The 26222-nt window shown below is 38.3% G+C and overlaps 1 long non-coding RNA gene across 2 annotated transcripts in view; it reads left to right on the forward strand.

The window, feature by feature from the left end:
• Window positions 1–26222, forward strand: part of LOC309861154 — a 153351-nt gene that overhangs the window by 909 nt on the left and 126220 nt on the right. The window contains exons 2-4 of one of the 2 annotated variants that reach the window (XR_014309788.1): window positions 11381–11444; window positions 17096–17326; window positions 23905–24023. This is a non-coding gene — a long non-coding RNA (uncharacterized lncRNA). Of the gene's footprint in view, window positions 1–11380; window positions 11445–17095; window positions 17327–23904; window positions 24024–26222 lie in introns of those variants that run through there. The other variant, XR_014309787.1, reaches the window with a different exon arrangement.

Genomic DNA, 26222 nt, shown 5'->3' on the forward strand with positions numbered 1-26222 from the left:
GCCTGGCTCCCAGCTCAAGCAGGGGGTTGGGGGCGGGGGGGGGGGGGGAGCCTGCTTCTCGCTCTCTTTCTGTCCCCGCCTTGTGTGCTCGCTCTCTCGCTCTGCTCTCTCTCTCAAATAAAATCTTAAAAAAAAAAAAAAATTAAAAAGCTTACCTTATCCATAAAAGGAATAATAATTTGGCTGGTTATTACTACTCCATTATTTCACATGTAATCATCTGAAAAACTCACCTACCTTGGTGGGGGAGGAGGGCTCTTAAGTGGATTCGGTGAGGTATAAAGTATGTAAGACCTTATACAAAGCACTTTTCCACATCATCTGAAATTATTGTCGAATATGTATGCAAACAAGGACCACGATAATGATCAATAATAAGAAAGAAACAAGCAACTAGAGGCCTGGGCATAGCTCTTAAGGCAGATTCCTTAATTTCGAAGTAGCTGAAAGGCCTCACAAAACTTGTGATGTGCTTCACAGCTCTCTATTGGGCACCTGTGTGCAACAGTGAAGACCAGGAAGGAAAAGACCAATATCTGCCCCAAAGGTTTACAGTGTATTGGTGGAGAGGAACAAGTCCTCAAAAAATAGAAAATTAGAATCTATTAGGATTCAGCCATGAACACATTGCTCAGCAACTCTGCAGACTCAAAGAACCTGGTAGAACAAATTTAAAACAAAATCAGCTTGGCTTTTGTTGTTGTTGTCGTTGTTGTGTTGTTAAGAGTTGCTACATGAAGTCATCACATTGATGCCCAGTAGGGAAGTCTTTCTTTACCTTTTGTTCTTCATCTGTTTTTGTGATCTTCTTGGTTAGAAAGAAGTTGTGGTAATTAAAACCATTCTTTATCTATCAAAGTAGAATACTACTGAAAGCAAAACTGCAGGTTCATAAAAAAGAACATCATCTGGAGCTAATTATTGATGGCTTACTATGGACCAGGCACAGTGCTAGGCATTTTACATATATTAACTCATTTAATCCCGATAACAGCCCTGTAAGGTATGCACATTTATTACTGAACTCATGAGGGGACTGTAGTATATAGGGCCACAGACAAGTCCCTCCTCCAAGTAGTTTGAAAATGGAGAAATAATCTTTCTATACAGAGTTCAAGTATGCAAGAGACATAATGTACCTGATGAGCTAGATGAAAGGTCACCCTAAAGTGACAAAACAGCTTCTTTGCCAAGCCCTGACTGTAATCAGACTGAACATATTAACATATCTAAAGAAAGAATTTCCAAAAAGAAAAACAAAAAAATTGCAAAACACCAAAATAATGTATTCACAATTTCTTACCAGGAGGTAATATAAACACACATGCACAAATATCCCTAACTACTTGAAAACTTAAAAAAAAGAAATTCTGGCTTCCAAATTCTTCAATCAAAAATAAAATAAAATATTACACACTGTGTAATATTAATAAAAATACTTAACATATTAATATTAATAAATATTTACATTAATAAAAATAAAACCTCTGTATATCAAAACCAGGATATATGACAAATCCTATACTTAAATAACCTGACTCTGGAAAATCCATAGTCTTAATTCAATTCAACAAATATTTATTAAATGCCTGCTATAGGAAAATTGTTGAAGCTGGGGCAGTTTATAATGTGATCCCCAGCCAATTCCAGAGCTGGACTTAATCCTGAACCTTTTATTTACATAATCCAGTAAATTTCTTTTCCTTTTTTTTAAGTCCGTTTGAGTTGATTTCGCTCATTTAGAGTGAAAGAGCCTTATTGAAACTAATATTACACTATATATTAACTAACTGGAATTTAAATAAAAACTTAAAAAAGAACAAAAATAGAATGAAAGAGCCGTTAGGGAATAAAGGACCTCTTTTCCCCTGCAACATTTTCTTCCTTTGTTCTATCCAGCAAAGGCCAGGAGCCTGGTGAAAACAGGGAGGAGGAGGAGGAAGAGTGTTGAGAGTAGGCATCCTAGTGGCAGCTATGCAAGAAGGAGGGACCTGAAATGTCCATTTACAGGTATAGGAAGACAAAGGGCAGCTCCTGTACCTTGGCTGGAGAAACTTACAGGTGTCAAACATTAACACATAGGTTGGGAAAATAAATACATGAGAATTATCTATCTCCTCTGTTATTTCAAGGATCTCAAACATCCAAGACTGTGTTTAATTCAATTTCCTTAAGGCCAAGCTGTATTTTCAACATTCAGGTTCCATGATATTCTCCTATATCCTTTCTATAAGCCTTTTTCAAGTTTTTTGAATGGGTTTCTGTTCCTTTTATTTTCCTGGCCTTTTTTTTTTTTTAAAGGATTATTTATTTATTTATTTGAGAGAGAGAGAGAGAGAGAGAGCATAAGCAGCGGGGAGTGGCAGAGGGAGAGAGAGAAGCAGACTACCAACTGAACAGGGAATCCAATGTTGGGCTTCCATCCCAGGACTCTGGGATGGTGACCTGAGCCAAAGGAAGATGCTTAACCCACTGAGCCACCCAAGCACCCCTGGCTTTCTGTTTCTTGTCATCAATCCCTGACTTTCACTGAAGAGCAAGGCTTGGCCCATCTACCCAAGGAGAGTTTTTACATGCTTAAACAAATGAATTAACATCAACTATGGTATTAATTACAGGTTGTCAAGGAAAGAGGCAAAAGGCTTTGAACAAATTACTAAACATAATCAGGCCTTCATTTCCTCACCTATACTATGGGATTAAGAACATCTCCTTAACAGGAGAGGTTGCTGCAGAGGTTGGAACAGTTTTTGGCACTGTGTGGATTGTGCGGGCTGGGGAGGAACTCCTGAGTGAAAACACGAGTGAATGTACAGAGCAGAGGTCCCCGAGTCTCCCATGCATCTGCAACATGGGAGGCACCTTGAATATACAGACTTCATACCCTATTCTGAAACTACTAAATCAGTCTTTGAGGGAGTGGGCTAGCAATGTGACTTCCAACATGCCCCACTGGATGATGTCACAGAGCTAATCTAAGACCAGTGTGACTAGAGTTCAAGAACTATCAGAAAAGAAAAGGAATCGAGGTTTATGTGTGAAGATACCAAGCCAGATGAATACCAACTGGTAAGAATCAGTGGACAAAATACTGGAGTGTCCACGGTATTAATTTTTGTTACTCAGTTTTTGTGCTTTGTTCTTTTGTGCTGTCTGCTCTACTATTTCCTGCTTTATACTTATTTGTTTTAAAAAATACATACACTGGGGCACCTGGGTTGGTTAAGCATCTGACTCAGTTGGTTAAGCATCTGACTCTTGATTTCAGCTCAGGTCATGATCTCGGTGTTGTGCGAGCAACCCCCCTTGCACCCCTCTGCCCTAGTGGGCTCTGGGGTGGACATGGGTCCTGTTTAAGATTCCGTCTCTCCATATTATGCTGAGCAAAATAAGTCAATCAGAGAAAGACAATTATCATATGATCTCCCTGATATGAGGAAGTGGTGATGCAACATGGGGAGCTTAGAGGGTAGGAAAGGAATAAATGAAACAAGATGGGATCAGGAGGGAGACAAACCATAAGAGACTCTAAATCTCACAAAACAAACTGAGGGTTACGGGGGAAGAAGGGTTGAGAGAGGGTGGTGGGGTTATGGACATTGGGGAGGGTATGTGCTATGGTGAGTGCTGTGAAGTGTGTAAACCTGGTGATTCACAGACCTGTACCCCTGGGGATAAAAATACATTATATGTTTATAAAAAAATTTAAAAATTAAAAAAAAATAAAGATGCCCTCCCTCCCTTTCTCTCTGTCCCTCCATCCCCACTCTAATACACACACACACACACATATTTAAAAAAAAATTTTTTTTTAATAAGCTGAAGGCCCAGTGTGGTGCTTGAACTCATAACCCCAAGAACAAGAGTCGCATACTGTCCTGACTGAGCCAGCCCGGTGCTCCCAAAATACATATACTTTTAAGAAAATTTAGGGCAGCTGAATAGAAAAACATGCTAACCCAATGTATACAAAATATTCATGAGGAGACCATAGTTAAAACAAATGAAAACAAGAAGCAAGCAAAACTCAAATTTTGCCTATTCTTATTTCAAAATATTCAGATGAAAAAGAAAGCCAATTAACAATGTGATGAGCACCGGATGTTGTAAGTAATAAATTACTAAGTACTACACCCGAAACTGGGTTTACCTTATATGTTAACCAACTAGAATTCAAATAAAAACTTGAAACAAACAAAAAACCAATATAATGACCCTAAGGTACACAAATAGCTAATAGCAATTTCTCCAGTGTAGATAGTATCTATGGAATGTTTGCTATAGTCTAGGCACTGCTCTAAGGAGCTATGTCATGCTCCCCATCTTGTGTATTTGGAAAATGAAGCCTAGAAAGTTTAAGTAATTATCCTAAGGTCACAAGGCTAATCAATGGCAAAGGTCAGATGTAATTGCTCTGTCACTGTGCTAAGAGTGCCACTCTCCCTTAGTACCTAAGCGGGTGCCTTGTCAGGGCAGGACTGCAGTGGAATTTCCATCTGGGCATGATGGGCTACAGTAGGTCCCAGGAACTCATGGTATTTCAAGGCTATCAGGAGCCTGTAGGCAAACCCAGCCCACAGTCAGGGCTGGCAGAAAAATACATGGGTTGCTTCAGCTGTGGCTGAGTATAGTTGGGAGCCCCTTGCTGTTTCCATTATGAGGATGGTTATTAAAGTTAAAGAAATTTCATGTTGTGCTTAGGTTCAGGAAAATATAGACATGTGACTATACAGTGAAACCAGAGGCAAGTGCTATCTCAGACACCAGCAGTTATGTTGAGTGTTTGAAAATTGCCAACTATGTGAAAAGACTCCCCACCCACAGGAAGAAGAGAAGTGCCAACTAGATCCATATCTGAAGGGATCAGCAAGATACTTCTGATGAATTTCATCTCTCCTCTTCTTTAATAGTTCTTTATTTTATTTTATTTTAGAGTAAAGTTTACCTCCAATGTGGGGCTTGAATTCACAACCCCAAGATCAAGAGTCATATGCTCCACTGACTGAGCCTGCCAGGTGCCCCTGAATTTTTTTTTTTCCATTTATTTCATGCAGTTCTCTAAAACAAGGGTCTGCGAATGACAGCCCATGGGCCCAATTAGGTCCCTCACCTTTTTTGTAAATACAGTTTTGTTGGAACCCAGGCACTCTCATTAATCTGTATGCTGTCTATGGTTACTTTCACACTACAACATTGAGACTGAGAAACCGCAGCAGACACTCTATGGCCCATGAAGCTGAAAATACCAGCTGACCCTTTATAGAAAAACTTTACTGACCTTTGCCCTAAAACATATTTCACCAATCTAGATTTAAAATTCAAATTTGTAAAAAGATGCAGCGAAGCTTGAAACACCTCTGAGAGCTCTTATTTCCTTAGATCATGGGTACCAGAAGACATGGGGAGGTGAAACCTCTTGAGAAAGAATAAAGTGTAGGAGACTTCAACAGGACCCGAACTGGACCTTTAACTTATAAGGTTTATTACTCCTGCAGAGAGTGAACTGTGTTAACCGGGAAGTTACATTTGTAAATATTCCAGCTCAGAGAACACTGTATTGCACTTGAATGAATAAAAGTGCACAATAGTTGTGCCGTAGTTTGCCTTTTACAAGACCTGATCTAATTATTTCTGATTGTGTGCACATTTTCTCCAAGAGGGAACTTATATCATGTTTTCATAAATTTGTCAATTATTAAGGGCCAGCTCTATGTCAGAAGTAACCCTAAAATATTTATACTCATAACCAGACTACTTGTGCTTTATCTCCTTCCCCCGTTTCTTACTCAGAAATAGAGCCCTTGATTTGTAGCTGGGCACATCACAGTCCAGAATAAGAGATATTTTTGAGACTCTGATAGCCAGAGCTCTGAACTGACTTGGATCCTGCTAATCAGATGTGCTTGTGAGAGATTTGTAAGGTAGAAGTCGTGCTTTTACTGCTTCTGCAATTCTACCATATGTTTCTGTTTCCCAATCCCCTGCCCAGTACAAAATTGCTTTATAATTTTGGTGGTTTTCCAGTAGCCATAGGAACATTTGCATGGGTGGCCTCATTCTGTTCTACTGTTCTCAAAGGAATCCTTGATTGTATCTTCAGTCCTCCACTGATTCTCTAAGCCATAACAAAACCTGTACTAAATCCCTTTCTCATTAAACTAGCTAAAATGAATTCTGTTCTCTGTGAGTGAATTCTGATCATACAAAATTTGGGATTTATAAGTGGGGTGCTGCCCTAAAAGATATTAATGTACACTTCCTTGACTTAGCCGTCGAAGTGGTAGATGATATGGACAGGTCTAACAGTGTGGAAAACTGGAGACCCTTGTAATGCAGTGGCAAAGTATTTGATAAATGGTTGCCTAAAATACCTTGCAGGGTAGATAACATACTGATGGAGCCTGCAGCAGTAGATTAAAGGGCTGGAAAAATTCATGATGGTATAGGTTGGTTGCTTCAGCTATTTTCAGCCAAGTGTTACAAGAGAAAGATGATCTATATCTAGATCTGGCCAGTCTGCCAAGAAAAATGAAAGGAATATACCTGTGAAGAAAGGGACAGGAATCTAAAGCTTTTGCAGAGTATCTCCACCTGTGGCAGAGAATCTAAAATATTTGTGAGCCTAATAATGTGGTGCCTCACACTGTTGAAAAAGTCAATTGTGTCTGTACTTTCACACTTAAGCAAAAATAAGAGTTTGCTCTGAAGGAGCACTGTGGTCCCAACTATTTACAAGCACCTCTCCAAAGCACAATGGGTTCAGTGTCTTCAGAGACTTAGCTAATGACCCTTGAGACAGTAGTGGAGAAGTAGAGAGTATGGTCTAGACAATGAGAACCAGCCCAGCCGCATAGATGAGCTGAATAGTGTTGCCCTACCATGCAAGAGTCTTACTGTAGCACAGTATGGTAGCCACCTGTACTAATTTGCTGGGGCTGCTGTCACAAAATGGTGCAAACTGAGTGGCTTAAATAGAAATGTATTGTCTCGGTTCTAGAGGCTAGAAGTTCAAGGTCAAGTTGTCAGCAGAGTTGGTTTCTTCTGAGAGAGGTGAGGAAGAATTTGTTCCATGGCTCTCCCACAGCTCCTGGTGGTTTTCTGGCAACCTTTGGCATTCTTTGGCTTGTGGGGGCCTTACCTAGATCACTACCTTTCTCTTCACCTGACAGCTCCATGTATGCCTGTGTGTCCAAATTTTATCAGAATGCCAGTAATATTGAATCGGGGCTCACTCTAATGACCTCATTTTAACTTGATTATGTCCAAGTTGATTGTCTCCAAATAAGGTCACATTCTGACATAGTAAGTGCCAAGAATCAAACAGATCTTTTTTTGGCAGGGGTGGGGGGCATAATTCAAGCTAAACACCACCATTAGGTTGAAAGGAGACTGTGTAGAACATAGCTAATAATTAAAACTAGATCGTCAGGTTTTAATATATAACAAAATGTATTTAAATTTAACATATATTTATATACAACGTCTAGATGAATTCTTTGGGTACAATTCTCACACTGGAGCTGATCAGAAGACTGGAAGTCCGTCAAGTTGACGAGGAAGCTCTTTACCACAGAAACTGTCACCCTGGCCTGCCACAGCCTGATGATCAGCACCAAGCAAACGTAAGTAGCTGAACCTGCACCAGAAAAAAAGCAGGATGTGAAAGTTTTACAACCCCAAGAAAGGAAGACTCTCCAATGCCCAGTTCCAATGTGGTCAAGGAGTCTCATGGATAAGGAAGGACCACCAAGAAAACAAAGCCAGTAGTCATGGAGATGTGAGAGGAACCAGAGGCTGTTAGACAGGCTAACCTAGAAAATCATAGTAATCTATTACCAGGGCAGAGGTCCCTGAAATGCCTGCCCAGCACAATATTTTTCTGAAGGGAATTTTTATTATCATTATCTGGTTCCTACTCCACTTTTGGATTTTGTGTGTGTGTGTGTGTGTGTGTGTGTGTGTGTGTGTGTTGTTGTTGTTGTTGCTGTTCTTGGTGCTCTTGTCATTGGACATAGGAGGATAACTCACCTGTCACTTCCTGGGTCACTTGTCCACAGATAGTCCCATCTGGACTTGATGGAGAGGACGTGGAGTCATTCAGATATCCTGGCCTTTAAACTGGGTTCAATCTCTGGATGGGACTTGGAAGCCATACCTCATAGGGAGGCTATGAATTATTCTGTTTGGGGAAAAGGGTGTTCGAAGATCTCAGGGATAAAAATGGATGGACAATGGCAGACTGCTAGCCGTACTCCAGTAGCTACTCTCCACCTTTCTATTGATCTTTGGCAATAGAATCTCCGAATTCTTATTGGCACACAAGATATTCTGAATAAAGACTGTATTTCCAAGCCTCCCGTGCAGCTGCAGTTCTGTTGAACAATAGTTTCTGCCAGTCAGATGTTATCTTGAAATATTCAGAAAGCAAGCGGCAGTTAGAGGCAGTGTGCGGGTTTGCCTGTAATGGCTTCTTGATCAAGGAGGCTTTCCTGAACCTAGGAGAGGCAAAGTCATCTTACAACTGATAACCTTAGCAGCAGCTTCCCAAATGGGCAGGTAAACTCCTGACTATAGAGGAGATAGTAGGCTCCCTGGTGACTCAGTTCTGCAACATCAATCTCAAATTTGTTTTTGAGAACTCAAACTATAACCTATTTTATCAGTCTTCTCTATAATTCTATAGGGCATTTAAGACTCTAGCAAATAGGGCATTTAAAACTCTAGCAAATTCCTTTTGTGTTTAAACTAGCAAAGAGATTATGTTTACTGAAACTGAATGTGTTCAATACTGATTGAAATTTTATTTTTCTCATTTTATGGATGAAGAAACTAAGGCTAAAAAAACTAAAAAACTAAGACCGTAGTAAGCTGGTAAACCAGCTCTCTGTGCAGAAAGAAGTGCCCCATTTGTAGCATTTTGCCATCATCTGTGGTAAACACTCTTACCATGATTGATTTCAAGTCTCCAAAGTTTAAAAAACTTATAGGCAAAACTCTTGAAAATTTCACAGTTGGCTCCCATAAGCAGGTCCCTGCTCCAATCCACTACTACTTAGAGTATAAGTAACTTTCCCAAGGTACCAAGTGAGTAAGTATTCAATGAAAATATTGAAAATAGAATGATATTTATTCTTCCTGAAAAATCATTATACTTTATTGAGAGAATTTGGGGCTGCCAACTCAATACTAAATAGGAATTTACAACACATGATAGAAATGGGTTCAGTGTCTTCAGAGACTTAGCTAATGACCCTTGAGATAGTAGTGGAGAAGTAGAGAGTATTTTAAAAGCATTTGGTGGAATTTGGATGGGTAATCATCACCAGTATTATATGCACATGACAAAAGGGATTTAAGCAGCCTAAGACTGTCAAAGTTGCAGATGGACTTAAGGAGGGAGGAAAATAATACGTAAACTGGTATATTTAAAGTTGGTGCTTCTTAATCAAAACCACAATGAGCTATCACCTCACACCTGTCAGAATGGCTAAAATCAACAACACGAGAAAGAACATGTGATGACAAGGATATGGAGAAAGGGGAACCCTCATGCACTGTTGGGAATGCAAACTGGTGCAGCCACTCTGGAAAACAGTATGGAGGTTCCTCAAAAAGTTAAAAATAGAAGTGCCCTAGGGTGCAGCAATTGTACTATTAGATATTTACCCAAAGAATATAAAAACACTAATTCAAAGGGATACATGTGCCCCAATCTTTATAGAAGCATTATCTACAGCAGCCAAATCATGGAAATAACCAAAGTGTCTATCAACTGATGAATGGATAGGGAAGATGTAGTGTATGTGTGTGTGTGTGTGTGTGTGTGTGTGTGTGTGTATGTGTGTGTGTATAGTGGAGTGTATATATATATATAATAGAAAATATATATGTAATGGAATATATATATAATGGAATATCATTCAGTCATAAAAAAGAATGAAATCTTGGGGTATCTGGGTGGCTCAGTGGGTTAAAGTCTCTGCCTTCGGCTCAGGTCATGATCCCAGGGTGCTGGGATCAAGCCCCCACCTTGGGCTCTCTGCTCAGCGGGGAGCCTGCTTCCTCCTCTCTCTGCCTACCTTTCTGCCTACTTGTGATCTCTGTCAGTCAAATAAACAAAATCTTAAAAAAAAAAAAAAAAGAATGAAATATTCCCATTTGCAATGACGTGAATGGAACTAGAGAGTATTATGCTGAATGAAATAAGTCAGAAAGACAAATACTATATGATTTTACTTATATGTGGGATTATGAAATGAAACAAATGAGCAAAGAGGGAAAAAGAGAGAGAGAGAGGCAAAGCAAGAAATAGACTCTGAATTATAAAGGACGAATTTATTACAGAGGGGAGGGGAGGTGGGGGGTGAAACAGGTGTTGGGGATTAAGGGGGGCACTTATAGTGATGAACATCAGGTGATGTTTGGAAGTGTATTACACTGTGAAATATTATAGGGTATATACATTGTATATTACACTGTATGTGTATATTACACTGTATGTTATATACATAATATATATATTGTATATGTTATAATACATACATATTGTATATATTACACTGTGTGTATATTACACTATATGTTGACTAACTGGAATTTAAATAAGAACTTAAGAAAAATAAAAAGTTGGTGCTCCTTGACTCCTATGGGACTGAGTTTGGGGTTGAAGTAGTTATACAGTTGACCAACTAAAAAATTCCGGAAGACCACACAGTGAATGGAAACTGGGTTTTCTTCAAGCACATTTTGATGACCATAGTATTGCTATGGTCAATGCGGGGCTTGATCCCAGGACCCTGAGATCATGACCTGAGCTGAAGGCAGAGGCTTAACCTACTGAGCCACCCAGGCGCCCCCATAGTATGGCTTTTTGACCTTAAATGAGCAGTAAAGAAACTGATAGTGTTGGGGTAAAAAAGTGTTGGGGGTTTGTGAGGAAATTTAGTGCTTAGTCTAATGAGTTGGACCTAGCCATGAGATCAAGCCTCTCGAGATGTGACTGTGATGATCTGGCCAAGGCTAAGTCTTATAGGGAAGTGATCAGGAGAGAAATTAAAATGAGATGACTGATTTTATTTTTTAAAAAGTTTGAGCAAACAGCTGAATCAGATAAAATAAGAGATAAATTGCACCAATGTGCACAATAATGGGCATTTCATGGAGCATTCAGAAATTGTAAGGTAGGAAAGAGAAGTGGAAAGGAAAGGGGGTGGGATAAAGAAAGGTGTGCTGGGAAGCTTAGACAAAAGTCTTGTCTGCTCACTGAACACACTCAGTCAGCCTCCACCTGCTCTGGGCACTCGGGAAACGCTGGCACCAGAGCAGTGGGTGGCATTCTCCCAGGTGTATATCAACAGGAAAATAACTTCTCCTTCTCTAGGTCAAGTGGATCACAGACGTTTTGCCTTAAAGCACTGAAAGACAACAAATACAAGTGCAATAAGGTAATAAGGTTAAGGATGGTTCTCAAATTTGTTGTTTCTCTAAATGGTAAGGATATAACTCAAAAGGGCAAAACATCTTGAGACTAAGAAAATTCCTTATAAAGTAATAGGGAGTTACATGAATCCTGTTCTTCCTTAGATAGAATTGCTTTAGCAAATAGTGTCCCTAGATTCTTCTATTATCTATGAAGAAAGCATTATTGTGTGATTAGGAAACATTACTGCTTGACAGGTGAGAACAAATGCTAAGAAAATGGATATTTTGAAGATAAAATGTGAAGACAATTTTATCTAAAAATGCCACTGCTTTTAAGATAGAGATTGATTTTAATTTTCACAAAATCAGTCACTATGTGTGATAGATTCTTTTGTTTTAGTATTTATTCCACCTATCCTGACACCTCCACTCATTTGTCACCATTAGAACCTCATTCATGTAGTATTACATTAGAATCCTACTGTGATGGGACACATTTCCCTGCTTCCAGTCTTTCTCAGCCCAAATCTATCCTCTATCCTGCTTCCTGACTAACTTTCCTAAATCACTGCTTTTATGAGGTCAATCCTCTTTAATAAACAAATGATCCACAATGTGATTTATTAAAGCATGATGGAAACTTGTCCCAAATTAGAGTTGAGATGTCCAACAATAGAGGATGGTTAAATATACTTTTGTATGTAAATAAAACATTATGCAGTGATTAAGAAAATGTTACAGAAAGCAATTATTGTTCTGAAGAAAATATGTGCAGATTACTGAATATAAAGCAAAGCATGAAACAAGCCACCTAGTAGTATATACAAATTCTACAAAAAGAAGTAAACACTCTTTGAGTCAAAATTTTTATTTCTTGTAATTTATCCAAGAAAATGAGAATGGGTGCAAAGATTTCAAATTCATCTTCATTTAAGAGTTGTTTTCAATAGTACAAAAATTAGAAACAACCTACCAGTCCAAAAGCAGGGGATTGAATTTCTGTTTGCAATCAAGATAGAGGTTAACCAAAGACACACAAAATATGTTCTCTGACCACAGTGGAATGAAATTAGAAATCAGTAACAGATAGTTATCTGGACAAACCTCAAATACATAAGTAATGTATGTTTACATAGTCAATAGGTCAAGAAAGAAATCAAAAAAGAAATTAAGAAAAATTTTAACTAAGTAAAAATGAAAAATCACTTGAAAATTTATGGAATACAGCTATAGCAGTAACAAGAAGGAATATTTTTGCTCTAAATGCCTATTTAAAAAAGAAGAAAGATGGTCAAGTCAATGACATCAGCGTTCACCTTAAGTAACAGGAAAACGTTCAAATTCCTTAAAAGATACAAACTACCAGTCTTATTCAAGAAGAAATAAATAACTGGAAGAGCCTTGGAGTTTTAAATCTTCCCACAAAGAAAATTCTGTTCTCAGATGCCTTCACAAGTGAATTCTACCAAACGTTTAAAGAGGAAAAATATTTCAGGGCGCCTGGGTGGCACAGTGGGTTGAGCCTCTGCCTTCAGCTCAGGTCATGATCTCAGGGTCCTGGGATCAAGTTCCGCATTGGGCTCTCTGCTCAGCAGGGAGCCTGATTCCCACCTCTCTCTCTGCCTGACCCTCTGCCTACCTAGGATCTCTCTGTCAAATAAATAAAAATAATAATATAAAATCTTAAAAAAAAAAAGAAAAGTATTTCAACACAAACTCTTCCAGAAAATTGAGTACTTCTCAGCTCAATCTGTGAAGCTCGCATAACTATGATACCATAACATGAAAAACATAAGAAAACTGCATAACAATATCCTTCATGAACATGGAGACGCCATTTCTTACCAATTTGAACAAATCACATCTAACACTATATTAAAATGATAATGCATCTTGATCAGGTGCAGTTTACCTCAGGGATGCAAAGTTTGTTCAACATTTGAAAACCAGTCAATGTAATTCACCATGTTAATAGACTAAAAAACGATCATCTCCAAAGATGGAGAAAAATCATTTGACAAATAGCCAACATCCAATGCTGATAAAAGCCCTCAGCAAACTGGGAACAGAAGGAATATCCTCAGCCTGATAAAGAGCAACAACAAAAACTGGATCATTAACTCATACTTAAAAGACAAAATTCTTTCCCCTAAGATGAGGAAACAAGCAAGCATGCCTACTTTTACCAATAGAGGTTTTAATCAGTCCATCCAGACAAGAAAGAGAAATAAAAGATGTCCAGATTGGAGATGAAGAAGTAAAATGGTCTTTATTCACAAATGGCACGATCATCTGTATAGAAAATCTGATGGAGTCTATATATATATGTATATTTACTAGAGTTAATAAGTAAGTTTAACAAGGTTGGAAGAAGTGAGATCAATATAGTAGCAACAAACAATTGGAAATTGAAATCAAAATAATAATACCATTTATGATAGCATAAAAATATGAATTACCTAGAAATAAATATGAAGAAATCTGCAGGTCTTATATGCTGAGAACTGCAATCTATACTGAGAGGAATTAAAGAACTCCTAAATAGAGATAAATGCCATGGTAATGGATAAAACATTAATTCTCCCTAATTTGATTTGATAGATATGACAATCCTAATGAAAATCTCAACAGGTTTATTCATACATTTTAACAGCTGATTCTTTTTTTTTTAAGATTTTATTTATTTATTTGAAGACAGAGATTACAAATAGGCAGAGTCAGGCAGAGAGAGGGGGGGAAGCAGGTTCCCCACTGAGCAGAGAGCCCGATGCAGGGCTTGATCCCAGGACCCTGAGATCATGACCTGAGCTGAAGGCAGAGGCCCTAACACACTGAGCCACCCATGCTCCCCTTAATAGCTGATTCTAAAACGCATATGGAAATGCAGAGGGCATAGAATTGCCACAACAACTTTGAAAAAGGAGAACAAAATTTGGCTAACTTCTACTCTCGGACTGCAAATCTTAGTTTAAAGTTACACTCAATCAAGAAAGACAAATAGGTCAATAGAACAGAGAATCTAACAATGGACCCACGCATATGTAGTTCATTGATTTTCAACAAAGACACAAAAGCAATTAAAAAATATGAGCTTGTATAAGTTATTTTGTAAAGGATGCAGCCATTAAATTTTGATGTAGAAATACATGTATCAGCAATACATGTATCTACACAAGCAAGGTGTTCATGATATGTTAAGAGAAAACTTCAGGGTCTAAGACAGTTTATAAATTATTATTCTATTTTTTTAAAAGATTTTATTTATTTATTTGACAGAGAGATCACAAGCAGGCAGAGAGGCAGAGAGAAGCAGGCTCCCCGCTGAGCAGAGAGCCGGACGTGGGGCTCAATCCCAGGACCCCGAGATCATGACCTGAGCCGAAGGCAGTGGCCTAACCCACCGAGCCACCCAGGCACCCCTATTCTATTTTTTTAAAAAGGTTTTATTTATTTACCTGGCATAGAGAGAGATCACAAGCAGGCAGAGAGGCAGAAAGAGGAAGAGGGGGAAGCAGGCTCCCTGCTGAGCAGAGAGCCCAATGTGGGGCTCGATCCCAGGACCCTGAGACCATGACCTGAGCCTAAGGCAGATGTTTAACCCACTAAGCCACCCAGGCGCCCCTATTATTGTATTTTTGAATGAGATCTGTTTTTTCCCAAGGGAGTACGTACATACATATACATACAAAGATACACACACAGTAAAAGTGATTTTTAACCATAGGAGCTTGGAAATGCTTATGATTTTACTTTTGCTTTTAATGCTTATGCTTCTATTTTATTTATAATAGACATGTACTATAATAAAAGACAAAACCAAAACATCAAAATGCTGTATATTTATTATGCAAAGTTCAATAGCTTCTTGGAGGGGGTTAAAATGTGTTTGTGGGCTAAAGACTGCAAGATATATTACAAATATTACAAAAAGAAGTGGAGTTATAAATAGTGTTTTAGCTTTGCCATTTTGGTTTCCAGATTTTCCACACTGGGCACATCTTACTTGTGAAAAATGACAGAAGCCATAAATATTATTTAAAGAAATTCTCAATAATTAGAGAAGATGTAAGTTCTTAACCTGATGTTAAGATCCTCCATGAATAATATGGTCTAAGCCGATCTTTCAGCTTTCCTCTCCTCCCTCACACACCTTCCAGTGTCCCCCACTTTGTTCCCCTAGTTCTGTTCTGTTCGCTGCCCCCACACTACCTCATGTCCTCCATTGATTGCATTACTGCCTCTGATCCTGCTGCCCTTCCTAGCTTGGGCCATGCTTCCCTCTCTGTGCCTTCCTACTTCACACCAACATTTGAAGTCGAGTTGCTGCTACCTCTGAAATTTCTCTGAGAAATGCCTCGATCAAGTTCCAGCCTTGGATTCCTATGGCGCTTCTGTCTTTCCCAAGCATTTGAAACATGATCACATTCTATTTAAAGGAGCATGCAGCTAGAGAGGAGTGGGGAGCCTCTCTGATTCCACAGACCAAATGTACACATTTATCCTATGCTGTGTAGACTTAAGGTTCTGGGGCTAGACTGTTGTGCTTTAAATCTTGGCTTTGCTAGTTAATAGGTGGTTGGATTTGGGGCAAATTATTCACTTCTCTTTATCTGTTTTCTCTTCTAAAAATTAGGTACAAGAGAACTTTTCACATAGTTATTGTGGGGGTCAATGAGTGATACTTAAAAGCATCATAATGTTTTCTGGAACATAGTAAGACCTCAACAGATATTAGCTATATTATTATGATTGTTATTATTGTCATCACAATCTCAGAACCAAGTCTTAGTTATTATATGTGCCCTTACAGTAAACCCAGAAATTGGACTTAGAAAGCATTATGAGATGGCCCCATATTTGACTTTCTAATATTGAGTCTCCTTAGTTAATCTTAGATTTCTCATATGCTGTCTCTAAGGAGTGTTTTGACAGAAAATAAAGTTGGGACTTAGAGCTAACGCTTAATAATTAAATTCTAACTGCAGAGCCCAATTTTATCCACTAGAGGGAGATAAGCCACTAGCTATAACTTAAAAAAAAAAAAAATCCAAGGAACGTTATAAAAGAAATGTTTCATATTTCACACTAACTTGCATAATTTCTAATTTTTCCCTTCTTCAATAGGTAGAAAGGGAACCAAGATACAGAACTCTTCCTCTTAGACACTAAGACCTGTGTCCCAGGAGATACTCAGCATTTGGGGCCCATCCCTAGTGGGCTGCACACCCACACAAGAAGCTGGGCAAAGGTTATGTTCTAGAACGGGCCTTGCTTACCTAACCTGTGCACTCTGGACACACGAAATCGATTTTTTTTTTTGCACCCCATTGCTACCAAACAATAGTGGACAGCTTCTTTAACTTCAACCTTATCCTGATGAACAGTTCAACAGGTAACAGCAATGCACAGCCAGCAGGAAGATGGAGCAGGAGGGAGATGTGATGTTCATGACTCTTCGGAACCTCCTGTGCAGATTCAAGGGGAGGCCTAAGTGTCTAGGGTTCAGGGCTCTAATTTCCAAATACAAAATATTCTTGGTCTCTGTATGCAGATATTGAAATAAATTTTCAGATTTAAAGGTCAGGGGTTGTCTTTTGCATTTAAAGTTTTTGAATATTTTGTCCCCAAGATCGTTGCTACCGATCATTTCTTACAGCTTCTCTTGCACTTACAGGAAGAACGTCTCTGTGGCTCTTGCTACCGCTCTATCTGCCACAGGTGTGGGGCAAGGAAAAGAATCATGTTCTACTCTTCTTTTGATCATGGGGACGAGGGAAAGGAAGAATAACTTTCAGGCTGTGGTCAGGCCTCCAGCTGGTCTAAACATGGATTCCATTCTTCTGTAACACTACAAATGTTCTCTATGGATGCAACTTTTTAGGAGGATCACTTTTTTATTAATGAGGTAAGACATATGAAACATCATATATGCTATGTAAACCATTTTTAGATCTATAATCCAGTGGCATTAAGTAAGATTCTTCCAGGCTGAGAGAGAGAGAGAGAGTAGAAGACACTAGGTGGGATTCTCAGAAATGCATCCAACTGCATCCTGGGGCTGCTGAGAGGGTGGAGGTGGAAAATTCTCAGACACAGGTGCACACAAGGACATCTGTGAGGACTATAGCCTCACATAGGTAGCAAACATGGATATATCTCCTCAAAAATGTAGTAGAATATGATGCTTCTAGATCTTTGCCAGGGCTGTGTTCTCTGAGAAGGTCCTCCTTTCTTGTCTACCTGCCCAATTTTTATTGTCAAAGTAAAATTACCTGACTGATTAAACAGGTAAGGAAGACTTTATTCAAGATTTTAAGGCTGTATTCAAGGGGCCTCCCAAAAAGGGAGAGAAACCAGAAGCTCGGTCTGAACTCCAGTGAAATAAAGGCCAGAAGGTGAGCATGAGATGAACTATTGGAAAAGTACTGGAGGACATTAGGGAGTAGTTGATCAGTGGGATGTGTCCTGCATAGTAAGTTCTTGTGTTTTTCTCTATGATTGGACCACCTGTGTTTGCTAATTGGCAAAGGGAATTTGGGGTTCTATCCTCACAAAGAGACTGGGAGATAGAGGCATTAACTTTCTTTTTCTTCTTCTTTTTTAAAAAGATGTATTTATTTTGAAGAGAGAAAACACATGTGAGAGTGCACAAAAGTAGGGGAGGGGGAGATGGAGAGAGAGAGAGAGAAAGAGACTCCCAAGGGGACTACTCCACTGACTGCAGAGCCTGACTTGGGACTTGGGGCTCAATGTGGGGCTCATGACTTGAGCTGAAATCAAGTAGGGCGCTTAACCAGGTGAATCACCTAAGCATGCTGAGAATTACCTTTCTTTCTTTCTTTCTTTTTTTTTTTTTAGATTATTTATTTATTTATTTATTTATTTGACAGACAGAGATTACAAGTAGTCAGAGAGGCAGGCAGAGAGAGAGAGGAAGGGAAGCAGGCTCCCCGATGAGCAGGGAGCTCGATGCGGGGCTCCATCCCAACACCCCGAGATCATGACCTGAGCCGAAGGCAGAGGCTTAACCCATTGAACCACCCAGGCGCCCCGAGAATTACCTTTCTTGATGAGTATTTCAAAGAGGTGGCTCCCAGGTCCTTGAGAAAAGCAATCTTAGCTAAAAAATTGGCAAGGGTATTTTAAGATTTATATCTCAAAAGGAAGGAGAACAGGGCCTTAAAAGTCAGAAGCAAGCCTATCTAAAGTTTAGCCAAACAGAGGAGAAATTTAACGGCATCTTGGTCACTATTTATCTTTGAATTCCTCTCCTTGTCACTGAAAATGACACATATTTCCTGATTCTCTTTCTTTCCCCATCCCAGTTTTTTACTTCCACATCTATAGAAATTCTGATTCTTGTTCATACATCCATCATAGATATAAGGAACTGAACTGCAAGTATTGATTTATATGTTTGAAGTATTTGAGACAAGGATAATATCATATTTCATCAACCAGAATGATGATGGGCACACGGAGGTTACAGAATAAATATTATTTAACTGAACTAAATCTTACCAACTAGCACAGGCTATTCCAACTATTTTCACTGATTTGACTTTTCCATCAAACTGGTGAATTGCATCAGCCAATGTACTTTTCCTCCACCCACTAAACACATATGACTTGGGTTTTTGTTTGTTTGCTTGTTTTATTTTACTTTTTGTTCATTTGAATATTTTCATGTTTCCTTAGGTTAAGTGACCAGAATTCTAATGTTATACATTACCACTCAATTTGAGCCCAGTTCAACAACTGGATAATTTTTAGCCAAACTCAGCTTAGTAAATTTTCTGCTTTCTTTATTAGCAACCGTCATGGATGGTAAAACCAAAGGAGAATCTTCTCTTGGTAGGTGTTTTGATGGTAAACAAAAGGAAAAAGAAAAGGAATTTGAGTAACAAAATGGCTCTCAAATGCCCATCAACTTAAAAACTGCCCCTTAGGTAGTTTCACCATTGGCTCTTTGTAGGCTGAGACTTTGTCTTCATAAAGTAAAGGGAAGCCTTAAAGAAATGGCTTGCATTGATTTCAAGTTCCCTCTTCAGATAATTTTCTGGTAAGAGGAAACATCAGTCTTTTGGTCTGAATTATCCAGAACTAGTGTCTGTTTTGATAAAATCTACCAGACAATTACTAGTTAGCTCTTAGCAGTAATCCTATTTAGGCATCCAGATGGCTAGAAATGCCCTGCCAATGTCCTTTTACTTATTGTGTTGTTGACCAGACACAGCCTAATGGTTACCTTGGATTTCAGTTGGCTCTCACACGCACAAAATATGGAATATTATGTTTGTTGTTTTACATCAGCCAAGGGCTTTTTTCTACTCTGGAGACTTAAGTTAGGCGACTGAGAACCAAGAGCTTCTCTTGGCCACTAGAGCAGCATTTTGTACACAGCACTAGTAGGTTCCTATATGGATCCCATTCACAAGGAAGAGAATATGTTTCTTAAAATTCTTAATCGCCAATTCACAGAAACTTAATTATGTTCAGGCCACCAGATGACAAGGAAGTAATATCATGGGCAAGTCTAATGATAAAGTGCATCCAAATTTACTTTGCTCTGGCTAGAACATAAAAATTATCTTGAATAAAAAGAGGACGGGGACACCTGGGTGGCTCCGTCAGTTAATAGCCGGCCTTCAGCTCTTGTCATGATCTCAGAGTCCTAGGATGGAGTTCTCTGACTCTGCTCCTCTCCCTTGCTCTTGTGCCTGTGCTATCTCTCTCTTTAAATAAAATCTTAAAAAAAAAAAAAAGGATGGGCTCTCTGGAGATAAACTGTAATTCTTAAAAATATGGGCCACTGTTTTGCAATTCTTTCTTCCTCACATCTCTTCATTCCTCTACTGCCTCATTTCTTTCAATTGCAGCTTATTTTATATATAATTATCTTATTTGTTCACATGGATATTGACATAACAGGCTGAAAATCAGCTACATGAGAAATACATGCTAGAAGAGAGATTCTCAATGAAAGATTATGTAAAATTATTTTTCAACACTTTTAAGTCTGAGGCTGAGGTAGTCATCGTGAGAGGAATGTTATTTATATTGATTTTTAAAATATTTCCTTTCAGTTGGTTGAAACTTGGACTCTTTATTTTGGCTCAGGTCATAAACTCAGGGGCCTGACATCCAGCCCTGCCTCAGCTCCCGTGTCCGGCATGGAGCTGCCTGGATTCATTCTCCCCATCTCCCACGGACCTCTCCACCCCCACTTTCTCTTTCTCTCTAGAATAATAATGATAAATACATAAATACATACATACAAATATTTCCTCTTCAATATCCTCAGTATAGGGAGAAGAAAAACGGGTATACATCTAGATGCTAAAAACCCCTCTGTCCTTATGCAGCTGCCATTTTATTAATTTGGTGTGATCTTGGGCTCTGACATCAGTAAAACTTTGCCACTCTTACATTCTACTAAGTTTGGTTCAGGTGTCTCATATCTCTCAGTGTTCTTCATGTTTAAAGATTTTTGTTTATACACATAGAGGTTGGGAATAATGTTATTAATAAGTTGTAGCTCTAGTTCTCTCATGAAAAGGTCATGTCTTTACAAGGCCATTCAATCAATTGAGTGCATTAACTTTCTTTGCATTATATTCAGTTCAGTTAAGATAGCTCAAACCGCCACATTTAACCATGTCTCAATCTGTTCATCTGCTGTGAAGGAGAAAAGAATTATCTAATAGAGATAATCATCACACTCTAGTTTTTCTCAAGGACAAAGTTCATGGTATGCACATGGCAATCATTAAATAAAGGAGACAAAGTTTAATACATTTAATATCAATCATAAAATAATTGTATTCCCATAAAAAAATCTACCATTGAAACAAAGCCTGTATTCAAAGGTAAGAGAGCTAGTCTGGCTGAGATGCCACTTTTCTTTATGTCTGATTCTAGACAGATATATGAGCAAATCATTCCTCTTTCTATCTGTGCTAGCATGGAGAATTATTTCGGACGTATGACCCATGTTCATCAATGCCCTCATCTGTAAAATGGGAATAAAACAATTTCCCTCTTAAGGTTGATGTGACAGTTAAATGAGACATTATATCAAGCACTTAAGAAAAATGATTGCTGCATATTAAATTCTCAGTAAATGCTAACCATTTTTAATTTTGTTTCTTTATATTATTTTTATTTGGGGGGGGGAAGAGGAGCAGAGGGAGAGACAGAACCTTAAGCAGACTCCACATCCAGTGTGGAGCCTGACATGGGACTCAATCTCACACCTCTGAGTCATGATCTGAGCCAAAATCAAGAGTCAGACTCTTAACTGACTGAGCCACCTAGGTTCCCCTAATTTTATCATTAATTAGGAGCAAAAGAAAAGAGGTGAAATGTCCTTATGCAATGCCTACTTGAGAACAATGGAAATCAGAAAACAGGTGGGATTGGTGACTCCCTTAGCTCTCAAGTTGTCTGTGCGTAATGGCATGTTTTTCTTTCTTCTCTAGAACTTCCCCTTGATTTTCCTCTTCTTGGAGAAACCCACAAATGTGTTCCAACTTCTAAACCTAACTCTTATTTTCTTACTCAACACCAATCTCTAGCCCCCAGCCTTCTTTCCTCCCCTTTTGGTAACTGCCCACAATGTCCCTGGATGTTTTATTCCTTCCAATCTGCTAGAGTACAGATATGGACTCTCCACCTCCTTCCTTCATTTCTGGCCTGAAAGTATAAAACATCCACAATTATATATAAACATAGAGAGGACAGCATACACAGGAAAATAAAAGTAGGTTAAAATGGCTTGCACTGGAGCATGGGACAAGGGGAGAAGCTAGAGGATAAAGAAGGGGTCAGATCATGGAAAGCCTGTAAGGTTCTGTTGAGAAGCTGGATTTTATCTTGAGAGCAACTGTGAACAAATCAGGTATAATTTAATCCAGGAGGAACCTGATCATATTTTGCTTTTATAATGAGGACTTGGGCTATAGCATTGAGAATGGGCTGGGTGGCCACATCACTTAAGAGAAATTATAGGAGCCTTTATAAAAGCTGTGGTGATGAGGATGGAGAAAGGAGACCATTCTGAGAAGATACAAAGGAGGCAGATTCACCAGGACATTGTGGCTTGTAGAAAGTAGGAAATGAGGGGTGGAGGGAGTTGAGTACTCTAGGGTTTCTAGCTTGGTTAGATATCTGAATGAGGGGCATAATAAGAGGAGCCAGTTGTGGAGAAACAGATTAAGTTCAGCTTGAGGTACAGTTCGCAAGTCAGCCAGCCATGATATCCTCTCGATGACCTTGTCCAGCAATACCTAGTTTGAATCTGAGTCAGGAAATCTGCTCTAAAACATTAACAACCTAAAAGGGCCTTAATAAGCTTTGTCATACTTTGGAATATTGAAATTCCATTTATTTTTCCCAAATGTATTTGATTTCATTCCAGTAAGAGTTGAAATGACAGGTTTTTGAAGCTGCAAGTCACTCTCAAGATCCCTTATTACCACCTTCACAGCTGAGGAGATTGAGGCAGAAAGAATCCCACAGCTGCTTTGTCAGACCTGGTGTCTGCCAGAAGCCAGTGCCTCTCTTCTCTTCCCTCTGCTCTTGAGTGGTTCTCCTCTCTGGGCCCCTTAAAAGTGGAGAAATTTTCCCGACTCGATGGGGGAACTTCTGCTAGGTCAGACAATCTGGTAACATTGCCTGAAATCAAATAGAACATATGCTTCCTAAAATTTCAGAGCACCATATTTTGGGGGACATCTAAAATTTTCATAGTTTCGTCCATTTTACTTTTTATTGTATATATAGGGAGTGGAGAAAAATCTCCAATGGAAAGGAGAACAAATTTTTTTAGCCTGCTACCCTCTGCATATGCCTCTGTCATTTAAATATTTGGATTGGGGAAGTAACAGGAAAGTGTGATAATGACTCGATTGCAAAATCAATTCAGAATTACCTCAGGAAAGGCAATTAGATTCTTTTTGTAGGTTTTTCTATGAAGTTGAGGATTTGATGTTGGAAGAAAACAATTATAATTACGCTGAGTTTATCTGAAATTTGATTGCTCCTTGTTTGAGAGTGGGGTCTACTTTTATGAATGCTAGCTGATAACTGGCAATAAATGTTCAGTGAATAAATGATATTCTTGTTCCATAAAATGTCTGTCTACAAAACCTTAAGGAGGTATTAAGATATTTCAGCTTAATATAAAGTATTTTCTCTAATTCTAGTTAAAAATGGAAGAGAAAAATTATTTTTAAAAGAGAGCATGTTACCTTGCTCAATATTTATTCTCCTATGTGCAAGCAGATGCCAGAAAACCAATGGTAAGGAATATAGTGGAGAGTATGAATATACAAAATCTAAGATTCCTTCCAACTCTAAGATTCAGCGATTCTGTGGTAAATTTGTGGCCCATATTCAAAATTATTCAAAGTGTTATTCTCTTATCCACATCTTTGTTTCTTTCTTTAATGGCTTTCTTTATTTAAATTATTTATTTTATAGAAAGAGAGCATGGAGAAGGAGGGGCAGAGAGTGAGAGAGTCTCAAGCAGACTGCACTGAGCACAGAGTCCGACTGGGGGCTTCATCTTATGACCCTGAGATCACAACCCTGAATTCAGGAACTGAGCCAAAGTCAAGTGTTAGATACTTAACCAACTGCACTACCTAGGGACCCTGAATTGCTATCTTTCTTAAAAGATTTGTTGAAAAATATTGATAAAAATTGATATAATTATACTATATGCATATATCCTGTCTATATCATTTATATCTATCAATATGTAGATATATCCAAGTGAGGACATATATTTATATATATATATTTTTTTCATGCATTCCTATATATGAATTTTTTTTAAATTCCAAAACTTAGTTATGTAACTGATTTATTTGGGTATCAGTTATGTTAATCCATCATGAATATCAAGTGCCAAAGAGTGTTATCTAGTCATTAAGACCAGCAAAATGTTCTAATTGACTATTTTTATTCTACCAGGAGGGATTGGTTATTTGGTTATTCTGTCAACTTGGCAATGATTTTATATAGCATTGAAATAACGTTGATACAACTATGCCTCTGTAAGCCTCAAGTAGAAATTGAAAATTTTTTTCACATTACCTTCTCTCAAGGAGATAATAATGATAGTATGATAAATATTTGTATAGGAATTTATACCCTGAAAAGCAACTTCAGGGGCGCCTGGGTGACTCAGTGTGTTGGGGCCTCTGCCTTTGGCTCAGGTCATAATCCCAGAGCCTGGGATGGAGCCCCTCATCGGGAGCCTGTTTCCCGCCCTTCCCCCCCCCCCCCCCTGCCTCTCTGCCTACTTGTGATCTCTGTCTGTCAGATAAATAAATAAATAAATAAATAAATATCTTTTTAAAAAAAGAAGAAAGAAAAGTAATTCCATATTATTTGGTATAGTGATTTTTATACCTTATAACCTCACAACAATCCTGCTATTATTACCATTTTATAGATAAGAACATTTAGATTCAAAACAGTTTAGTGACTTGCCCAAAATGATCCAATTAGTAAGTGATTTAGTTGAGACTGAAAACCTAGGTTTCTTTTTATGTTTTTTGAAAACCCAGTTTTCTAATTCCTGTTTCTACATTTCTTCCCCACTAATAATTGGTAAATGTCCTCAGTATTTCTTCAAAGAGGTAATTGAGTTAATAATAGAGCTCTTTGATTTCTATCTGAATGCTCTTCAATGTAAAATGTAGAAATGTGATAAATATAAGTACTATAGAAATAGGTCTTGCAGAAACAGATTGATTTATAGAATTTTTTCAAAAATACTTTAAAAATTATAACAATGACATATAACATTTAATAAACATAATTAGGAAGCATTTAAATATTCAAAAGCTCTGCTACTATAAAATGAAATGACAAATCAAATCATGCTATTATCCCAGATAGGAATATATCATAACTATATCTGTATGACTCCAAAATAACGTGTTTTTTTCCCTAAATTGATATCGCAGAGTCTATTTAATTTTTCCATTTTTTGGGTCATATTTTTGACACTGCAGTGCTAACCCTTTTATCTAAAGAAACCTAAATACTCAAATGAAAATCGAAGAACTCAACCCAATATTTTTTCTTACGTGGATCTTTTGTTAGTCATTTTCTATATTTGACTTCAGAGTCTGCTCTTAGGTCTTAAGCTTCTTAAGTAATGAAATTATATCTAGATTATGTTTGTCTCCAACACCCTGTTAGGAACAGAGAAATGGTCTAATAAACCTGAATTGAATTGAACACAACATCAAACAGATGAGCTTCCACAATATCCTACTCTATGAACTTTGGTAATTTTCCACAGCTGTTTAAGTTTCTCAACAAAATGAGAACCATTCCTCTCGACATGGACGACCACTCCATCTTTCCTAAAATCATCTCATCCCATGGCTTAGGAACACTCTTTCCCTGGTTTCTAGCTCTCCCTTTCCCTGGAATGTTGAAGCTTCCCAGAATCCTCCCTTCTACTTGCTTCTGCTCCTCTTGCCACATTATCCCTGACTGTCTTTATATACTAATAATTCCCAAATATCAATCTGAAGCTAATAACTTTTTTTAAGTAGGCTCCACACCCAGCATGTTGCCCAACACTAAGCTTGAACTCAAGTCCCTGAGATCAAGAGCTGTGCTGAAATCAAGAGTCAGACACTTAACTGACTTAGCCACCACCACCCCTGCAGCTCATAACTTATACTTGAGTTCAAGACCCATAGCTGCCCACTGGCTGGCTTTACACCTTCACTTGACTATTACTCGTCCTCCAAAATATGGTGCTCTGAAATTTT

This window comes from Mustela nivalis (assembly GCF_964662115.1).
Source record: "Mustela nivalis genome assembly, chromosome: 3".
Taxonomy (NCBI): domain Eukaryota; kingdom Metazoa; phylum Chordata; class Mammalia; order Carnivora; family Mustelidae; genus Mustela; species Mustela nivalis.